Genomic DNA, 9,843 nt, shown 5'->3' with positions numbered 1-9,843 from the left:
GGGCCTCACAGAAGCCTACCTCTGAGAATGGGAATTCATAGAAGTCTACCTCAGAGAATGGGGCTTCAAAGAGGCCTACCTCCTGGAAAGGCTGGCAAGCCCCTGGGAAATATATGTTCCTGTTCCTGTTTTTCTTTTCTTCACTGTATAGGAGTGCCTATTAATCTTTTACTGTTCCTGCTGCTTGTTCTACCTTCTCATGTTCAACGTTCCCTTATTCAGGTCTCTTTCTTGGAAGTGATGACGACCCCACCATCCGATGAGTGTCCTGAGAATATGACTAACTTACCAGAGTTAAGTGCTACCCTGAAAGCCCCTCTTATGGAGGCTATTAGACAAGTCATAAGTAAATTTAAAAGTATTGGGGGTTTCATGATATCACTTCAGCAGAAGGAATTGTTTGTAAGAGATTTACAAGAAGCTGTAGGCACGGCTAGAGCAGAAAGTGTATATGGCTATTGGAGACTTCCCTTTAATCCTGAAGCATATACAATAGAGCCATATAGATATCCTGTAGATAAGAATGATGTAGAGGGATATTTAGACCAAAAGCTAAATAAGATTCCTAAAAGGTTGGTAGATGGAAGGTGGAAATGGCTTATCAGAGGAAAATGGTAGGCTCCTCCATTATCTAGAGGACCCTAAAGACTTCCCCCAGATCCATAGCCTTTTACAGGTGTGTATGATAAGGATGGCAACCGTTGGGTAAACTCTTAAGAAAAACACCTTCCTATTACTCTCTTCCATTTACTGAGAGACTTGCTAGATCTAGGTTTCCTTGTTGCTTACTATCAAAGAAGAAACAAAAAAGATCTTATGAGACAGTTAAGGCCTCTATGGAGAAGAGTAAATGATTATGTGAAAGGGTTACAGAGAAGACACTATGAGCTGGAATTTGATATGTGGCCAGATTTAACTAAGTATACTGAATATCATGAGTTTTGGCCACAAATTGGGGACCCTCTAAAAGAATGGCAAAGAAGCACAATTGCTTAGAAAAGATTTGAAATGCATAAAGTACAAAACTCAACAAAAGTAACAATAAAGTACTAGAGTTCATGCCTTTCTGTCCAGCACCTTGCCCATATGCTCTGGTTAATGGTTAATAGGTGATAAACATCTCGAAACCAATTGTATTTCTTAAAAAATACAGGAAAAGCCTGAAACAAGTGCCTATCATCATAGCTCATCATACAAAAAACAAGATCAGGCGACCAGCTGGTGACCACCCAAGAACAAAGCCTTGCAGCAAGATTATGTAACCTTTTGCCCTTTCTCATGGAGACTTTTATCTATAAAAGCTTGTTGTCCTCTGCAATAAATCGCACTCAGCATTCACTCCTCTTGTGTGAGTTGTCTGTTTGCCCTCTCCCCACCTGTTCCAGTTATCTCCACTAGGTGTCCTCCGTCTTCCCGAAAGAGCCAGTCAGCGGCATTCTGCTATCTTTCAATCAATTGAGTGCTAGCCTGGAGCACAGATGCTTAGGGACAGTGTCAAAGCCCTTACTCAAGCCCCAGGACTGACGCCACAAAAAGGTAGAATGTTCAACTGCAACTAGAGAAAGACAGGATCTCATCACAGAGAAAGCTAGTAGTCTGGTGCTGACAGCTGCCACCTAACCTGACTTGGCCAGATGTAAACTGTTGCAACCCAGCTCCATGGGTTAGCCCTGTCATCCTGGTTTACCCTGGCTTACCACCAACATCCGGGCTGCTCGGTGGCTTTAAAACTTGGCAGGAAGTCTGCTAGACTCTTTGAAATATGGCTTGAAGTGGTAGAGTTCTCACCTTGAGCAAATGGTATTAGAACAGTACCCCATGCTTGTAGTTCAAGCCCCATGACTAACCCCAACAAGAAAAACAACAACCCAATAAACCATTAGATGTGAACTTGTGTGGTTTGTGAAATGTTCCTCAAAGAATTGTGATACTGATGAGAGCACCCTAATTCTAATGGCAGCTTGTTGAATAGAGCTATGTGCTGAGTCCTTCATAAGGTGCTCTGTGCTGAGTCCTGCACATGGTGCTATGTGCTGAGTCCTTCACAAAGTGCAGTGTGCAGAGTCCTGCATTGGGTGCTGGGTGCTGAGTCTTTCACAGGATGCTGTGTGCTGAGTCATGCAAAGAGTGCCATGTGCTGTGTTTTTTACAAGGTGCATTCTTTCATCAGGTCCTTGTAAGAGCCCCACAACTGAGATGATTATGCAGACAATAATATTGAGGCTCAGATATGTCCCTATGTCAGAGAAAAAATTATGTATTACTGAAAAGTAATGAGTTGTATCTTCAATTTTTTTGTTTTGTTTTTTCTCAGTCATGAACCTTGAACTAGGGGGGCCTGAGTGCTGCCCCTTACCACTTGGGCTAGCTCTCCACCACGTGGAGCCAAGGACCCCCTTGCAGCAGAGTGCCACCTAGGGGTCGATAGCTGAGGTTGTCATCCTGCCTTCTCAAGAAGCTGAGATCTGAGGATCTGGCTTCCAAACTATCTCAGACACAAAAGGTCCCATGAGACTGTCATCTCCAATTCACCACTAAGTAACCTGAAGTTGAAGCTGGGTGCTTGTAGCTCATGTGTGTCATACTAGCTACTCAGGAGGATGAGATCTGAGGATCATGGTTCAAAGCTAGCCTGAGCAGGAAAGTCCTTGAGACACTAAGCCCCAATGGACCACCAGAAAAACTGAAATGGTGCTTTGGCTCAAATGGTAGAGCATAAGACTTGAGCTGAAGAGCTCAGGGACAGCACCCAGGCCCAGACTTCAACTCCTACAACAACAACAAAAAGACAGAAACAAACTAACAAACCTGAAGTAGAGGGCTGAGAATATGCCTTTGGAGTAGAGTTCTTTGCATATATAAAACGCTGGGTTTGATTTCTCAGGACCACATCACTAAAAAAAAAAAGCCTGAAGTGGCTCTGGCTCAAGAGGAAGAGGGGGGTAAGAGGGCTATCCTTGTACAAGAGAAACTAGTTACAGTGCTCAGGTACAGAGCTCAGGTTCTGAATTCAACTTCCAGGAATGGTATTTGAACCAGAGCACATGTGCAAGCACACACTCACACACACAGCCTAGAAGTGATGCCGTTAAAAAAAAATGGTAAAGCAGTGGGTGTCTTCACTGAGCTCATGGTCAGCACCCCAGCCCTGTGTTCAACCCCCAAACCTAGCCACCCAGGGACCAACTAGTAGAGGTCAAAAGATTCAAAACCTGGTGAGATTCACCAGCCCTAGATGACAGGAAGCTTTGTGATATTAGATATGTGGTTAGATTTTCCAAGCTTCTAGAAACCTAAGAGAGGCATCATATGCCCATCATCGCCCTCAATGAAACACTTCATGAGGTTCAGTGCCCTGGTTGTCTGCCAGAACGTATCCTGAATTATATTGAGCACTGTATCTGAATACTGGAATATAGTATCCAAAGGCAGGATAAGTGCACAGAACTTGGACTGCCACGGGAGGTGGCACAAATGAAGACTTCCTGTCAAACCAGAGCACTGGGGAGAGAGACAGTTTGGGGTAAAAAGAGACCTATTTCTCCTGACTGTTAGAGCCCGCCCAAAATCATTCTCACTATCTGACCTGGATAGTTGTTTGTTACACAGCTGTACAGGAATGAGGCTTTTGTCTGCCTGTCCAGACAATGAGAGAGACTTCTTTCAGCAGGCCTGGGATGCAGAGAAATCCTCAGGCTACACTGAGAACAGTGAAGGGAGCCCTGGAACATGCACTTTCATGAAAGCAGTCTCTGTTATGAAATCATTTTCTTTAATACAAATTTCCTAGCTTGGTGATGTTCATCATAGCTACTCTGGAACTTCACCTATAGGAATACATCCATACATACCCAAACACATGGAAGTACAGGCTCTTTTTCAGGTGGCATATCCGAGGTTGAACTATGAGCCGAGGCATTGTCCCTGAGCTCCTTTGGCTCAAGGGTAGTGCATTAACCTTGAATTACAGCCCCACTTCTGGGTTTTTCTGTGATATGTTAGAAATAACAGTGTCATGGACTTTCCTATGCTGGCTGGATTCAAACTCAGATTCTCTACATATCAGCCGCTGAAGAGCAGCTATTAAAGTGAGAAGCCGCTGGCACCTTCTTTCTTTTCTTCTTCATTTTTGAATCTAGACAATCTGACCTGTTAACAGGGTCATTCCAATGGCTTGAATTTATAAGTTAACTACCAAATATTCTTTATAGCTGCTTTCACTGAGAAGGATTTTCTCTCCTCATCTTCTCCTCTGGTCACAGGTTTTAAGCCAAAAGTGAGAAGTGAGTGTCACAGGATTTGGCAGCAAATGTCCACAGGACATGTCAGCCCTGTCACTTAGCATTGAGCTGCAGTGAATTTACTGTCTCAGGATGAGAGGACCGAAAGCTGGAGCAATCCTCATACTGTCTACATTGCTCCTTTTACCTATAAAATGATCTAATAATTATGAGTGCTGTGTGTCTCTAACCTTAAGTATCTAGAACACACTAGAAGCATCTTCATGTATCTCTTTTTCTCTAGTGCCTCTTAAAATTTAGATTAAGGGCTTGTGTGGAGGGGCTACTCGGTGAATCCCTAAGGAAAACCCCTTGAGGCCTCTTGGGAGATCGCCGTTCAAAGTCAGCCTGAGCAGGAAGTCTGTGAGACTCTTAACTCCAATAAACCACCAAAAAACCAGAAGTGGAGCAGTGGCCCAGAGGGTAGAGCTCCAGCATTGAGGGAGAAAGCCGAGCAGGAGACAGAGGCTAGACCAGGCAGGAAAGCCTGGGAGGTGCTTATGTCCAATTAATGACCAGATGGGTGGAAGTGTATCTGTGGTGGTGGTAAAGCCTCAGCCTTGTGCAAAACAGCTCTGGAATGCATCGGGCCCTGAGTTCAAGCCCTGGGATGGCCACAAAAAGAGAAGGCCAAGTTTATGTATCAGTGCCCAATGCAGTTATGTGTGTATATTACCTCCCTGAGTGCAAACAGACCATATGCAATTCTTCTCCTTTTATTTACTGGATTATTTTTCAGATATGCTCCTTGCACATACCACATCATTGTCTTCATTTCAGGCCCATAGCTTTTCTCTTCCAGGGTTCCAGGCCTGTGTCCTTATATAATGCATCCTGAAGCTCTCAGCAGCCTTTATTTACATTTTATTATGGGACCAATGCAAGAATAGTCACAAATCAGACAGGGGACGAGTAGATCAGGTTTCATAGAAGTAACCAGTATTCAGAAAGTTTAACTTGGGGACGTAAAATGGTAGCATACTTATGTAAAAACTACCATTAAGGAAAAGATGAGGATGCTGGGAATGTGGATTACTGAGAGAGTGCTTGTCTAGCATGCAAGAAGCCTTGGGTATGATTCCTTGGGAGCACATACACAGAAAAAGCCAGAATCGGTGCTGTGGCTCAAGTAGTATTGTGCTAGAGACTAGTGTCCTGGCCTTTATTTCAACCCAAGAACTGGCAAAGAGATATCTAGATAGGTGGGTAGATAGATAGATATAGGCACATACATACATACATACATACATACACAAATACATTGATCCATAGATAGATTCAGTAGATAGATAGAAAGATGATAGATGAATCTGGTCTTGGATGTCAGGAGGAAAGAAGGGAACAATTCCCAGTCATGAGGCCTTCTGCAGTGTGCCAGGACACCAGCATCGTCTTCCCAGAACCATAGGGCAGGAAGACTGTCTCTTTTCCACTTCTCAGGCAGCCAAAGGCCCCAGAGTCAAACAGGTAGACCTAGTTTCTAACTCAGGGATTGGAGATTTGCATTAATGACGTGGAGAATGAAGGAAGGAGAAAGGACTGGCAGAGATAGAAGAAGGGCCTTCAAATATGACAGATGGTGAGTGAAAAACCCACTCCTTAAGACCAGAGAGCAGTGTTTTTCTACTCTGTTCCTCCCCTCTCACCCACTAAACTGGCTCTCTATTGGTAACCTAAAGGTAGGCTGAGACTCCCTTCACCTGAGGGAGGAAGGTTAATTAGTCATTGTTTGAAGAGTTTAACTCTAACAATTGTTTCAGGTTTCCCCCCATAGGTGGTTGTTCCTGGAATGAATGAAGTGATTTTGCAGCTCCCTTCCCTGATGAGTGTGTACATTCTGCCTCCTAATCCTGTAGGCCTACTCTCTGCATCTAGCTTGGCTTTGAAACTGTTTTCTGCCTTCAATTACAGTGTTACACTGCAGTTCTTCCTGCTAACATGGCTAGGGTTTGGCTCCTGAGAACTTCATTTGAACCCAGGATAGGTCAATAATGTTTCTTTCCTGCTTCTATAGCTCAAGAACTCTAAGAACATTTAGAGTACAAGTACTTCTCCTCACCAAAGGAAACAAAGGAAGCTCTTGAACATCTGACCTTTCATAAGTGGAAATCTGAGTGTCATAGACTTTTCTGCCCTCGCTGGCTTCACCCTGTGATCCTGACACCTCAGTCTCCTGAGCTAGCGTGACGGGACTGAGCTACTGGTGTTCGGCTTGGTTCAGAATTGCAATGACATTGACAATACAAGTCAACTGCTTATCACAAAGGGTTTGGGGAACATATTAAGCCTTTCAACATTGGACCTTTCAGAACCCAGTAGGACAAAAGGTTACAATGCTAGAGTCTGAGAGGCTGGGCATATGGATCTGCTGCACTTGAGCCTGCAGCTCTAGTTCTATTCTGGTGTCCATCAGTGTTCATTTTCCAAAGAATGTTCTCATAATTAGCAAATAGGAAAAATTCTTTGATTAAGCCTCACTTTTTTCCAATTGTGTGTCTCAAACTCAAGTGTGGCACTGTCCTTGAACCCATCAGCTCAAGGCGAACACTATACAACTTGAGCCACAGCGCCACATGGGTTTTTTGGTGGTTCACTGGATATAAGAGTCTAATAGGCTTTCCTTGCCTAGGCTGTCTTTGAACAGTGGTCTTCAGCTCTCAGCCTCCTGAGAAGCTAGCATTCCAGGTGTGAGCACTGGCATCTGACCTATTGTTTTTTGACAGTCCTGGGGCTTGATCTTAGGGCCTTGGTACTGTCTCTGAGCTTCTTATTCTCAAGGATAGGCACTTGACCCACACCACAGCTTCTGCTTTTTCTGAGTATGTGGCACTGAAGTTTAAAACCCTGGTATTCAGGCATGCTGAGCGAGCTCTTTACCACTTAGCCGCATTTCTAACCCCACCCTTACAATTGTATCCTTCACTTTTGTATCCTCACAAAAAGGCATCTGACTATACATCATCTAAAGAAATCCCAAGGGTGTCGGCAGAAACTGCAGCCACCATAACTGAATCACATAGAGTCCGGGACGAAGGAGCCAGATGCGGCAGGTGGGCGGATTCTACTCAACACCAGCAAGAACCGACAAGAAGAAGATACCTTCATCATGCAGTTCGCAGACCAGAGACGACCCAGGAACCAAGACTCGGCGTGAGTAGAAGCCTAACGTCCTCACTCATTCTCAGGGAGCAGAGGAGGGAAGGCCAGCCCTCCCCCACCCCCAGTAACGGAGATCACAATCTTGGATACCAACAAAGCTTGGCAGAGCTGCTAGCTCCAACTCAGGCCTTGGAATAAATCTAGAGTCATCTAGCAGGTCACAAGAACCTAACTTGGCCTGCCAGACTCAGCTCCACCCAGGGAAAAGTCACCCAGCTTGGGCGCCAGCCCCAGGAGTGGCTTTCTTCACTGGGTAATCAGAGCCAGAGGCTGCCCCTCCATTTAGCAGCCTCGACAATCAACTGAAATTCAGTAAACAGAAACCCTGAGACTGGCTCCAGGCTGGGATCCGTGAGTTTCTCACAAACCAGCCCCCAGGAAAAGCTACTGTTTGCTGAAAGGCCTCAACTCTACCCAGAACCTAGCCTCATTGCAGCATCTCCAAACTCGAGAAAAAAGCCATCTCCCTCTTTTGTGATACTCAAAGCAGACCTCCCTCCCATTGAACTAACCTGGGAGGAGGATCACAGAGCATTTTTCTGCCTGTTCAAAGAAACTGACTTAAGAAACCAACTAAGCCACATGAACACAAGCAGACCAGAGACTCCAACAAGAGGCTGGTTATCGACACAAAGGAGACACAGGATTTTTCCCACCCCTCCCAAAAAAATAAAGAACTTTTTTTTGTACCTTTTATAATTTTTTTTTTGAAAATTTTTTTAATCTTTAACTTTTACCTTTTTAGAAAAAAAATTGTTTTCTAGTAATTTTATTTTCCTCTTAAAATTTTATTTTATGGGTACAAGAGTGTGTGCATTTTTCTTTCTTTTTTGTTTTTGTTTTTGTTTTGTTTTGTTTTTTGTTTAGCTCTACTGACCTTCTGATCCTTTTTCTTACTTTCTTATCCTTTTCACCTTTTCTTCTCTTTCGTTCTTCTTTATGTGACTTAATTTCTGCTCTGCACATCCTCAGATAAAACCGTATTCGATTATTAGACCTTATCCCACATTGTGTACACACTTACTCCACAAATTTATTACTCAATTCAAAACCTCTTAGACTTAAATTCCTTAATAGCAGTACGACCTCTTTACACCTTTATAATATTTTAAGTATTTTTATTTTTAAGTTTTTCACATCTCCTTTATATCCCTCCCCTTCTCTCACTATATTCATGTTCTTCTCTGAAGAATTTGTTTTCGATTCTGTAAATTATATCTAATTTTTACCTTTCTATTTTTTCAGGTCTCTTTTTGTTCCCTTTCTCTTCTTTTCTTTCTCTCTCTCTACTTACATCCTATCCAAACTATTTCCTGCTTTGAGATTAGGACTTAGTTAACTCTCCCTGTGCCTTCCAACATCACTCTACTCCTATTTTTTACGCACATCTCTTCCTAAACCTAATAATTTCTAGTTTACCAAATTCTTCTTTGCGGTTCGTAGCCCATTAATATGCAGTTGTTTGATGTTGAATAGATGTATCTGTTGAACTAGAATGTACCTGCAGGCTATTGACTGTGAAAATACAGACTTTGGTTAATGCTTGACTAAAGATAGTGTTCTAGCACAAAACTGGTGTTAATTTCATCCCAAATGGGCAGAGTAAGCCAGAGAAACACAAGAAAAATGGAAAGTCCGGGTACCTCAACTAAAACTCATGATAATCAGGGGACAGAACAGATAATGAATAATCCAGAGGAGATTTCCCAAACAGCTCTACAAACACTTCTGGCAAACATGATAAATGAAAACATTGAAAACATACAGAGGACTCTGTAAGAGCGTGATAGGGAGAGAGGGGAGGCAATCCAAAAGTCTATACAGGAATATCATAAGTGTGAGGAAGCTACTCTAAAACTAATACAGGATTTGCATGAGCAGGTTAAGAATACTAAAAGAGAAAGGCAGGAATGGTGTGAGCAGGCTGAGAACACTCAAAGAGACCTACAAGAATGGCATGAAAGGGAGGAAGTTAATCAAAGAGTAATACAGGAATAGAGAGAGCAGGATGAGAATACACAAAGATCACTAAAGGCATTCATGGGATCCATTAACAAAGAGCTGAAGGAAGTCAGGGAGATCACAAAGGGAATGCTGAATGGAACTCAACAGAAGGAATGGGAGTTCAAGGAAACCATAAACAGTCTGAGAATAAACACTGAACACCAAATTAAGGAAGTAAAGAAGTTCATACAAGATCTAAAGCAAAGCTTCCACAAAGAATTAGAAGCCATCAAAGCTGACCAACTAGAAGGAAAAGAAATAAAAAACAAAGTAGAAAGTCTCAACAGTAGGTTAAACCATGCAGAAGATCGAATCTCGGGGACTGAAGACAGCCTAAACATTGTAGAGAAAGGACATACAACCATCCAAGAAAAATCCAAGAAATATGAGAGATCTATCC

This window comes from Dipodomys merriami, unplaced genomic scaffold (genome assembly GCF_024711535.1).
Source record: "Dipodomys merriami isolate MVZ:Mamm:240054 unplaced genomic scaffold, mDipMer1.0.p SCAF_538, whole genome shotgun sequence".
In the NCBI taxonomy this organism is placed as follows: Eukaryota; Metazoa; Chordata; class Mammalia; order Rodentia; family Heteromyidae; genus Dipodomys; species Dipodomys merriami.
This window is presented reverse-complemented; position numbering follows the sequence as displayed.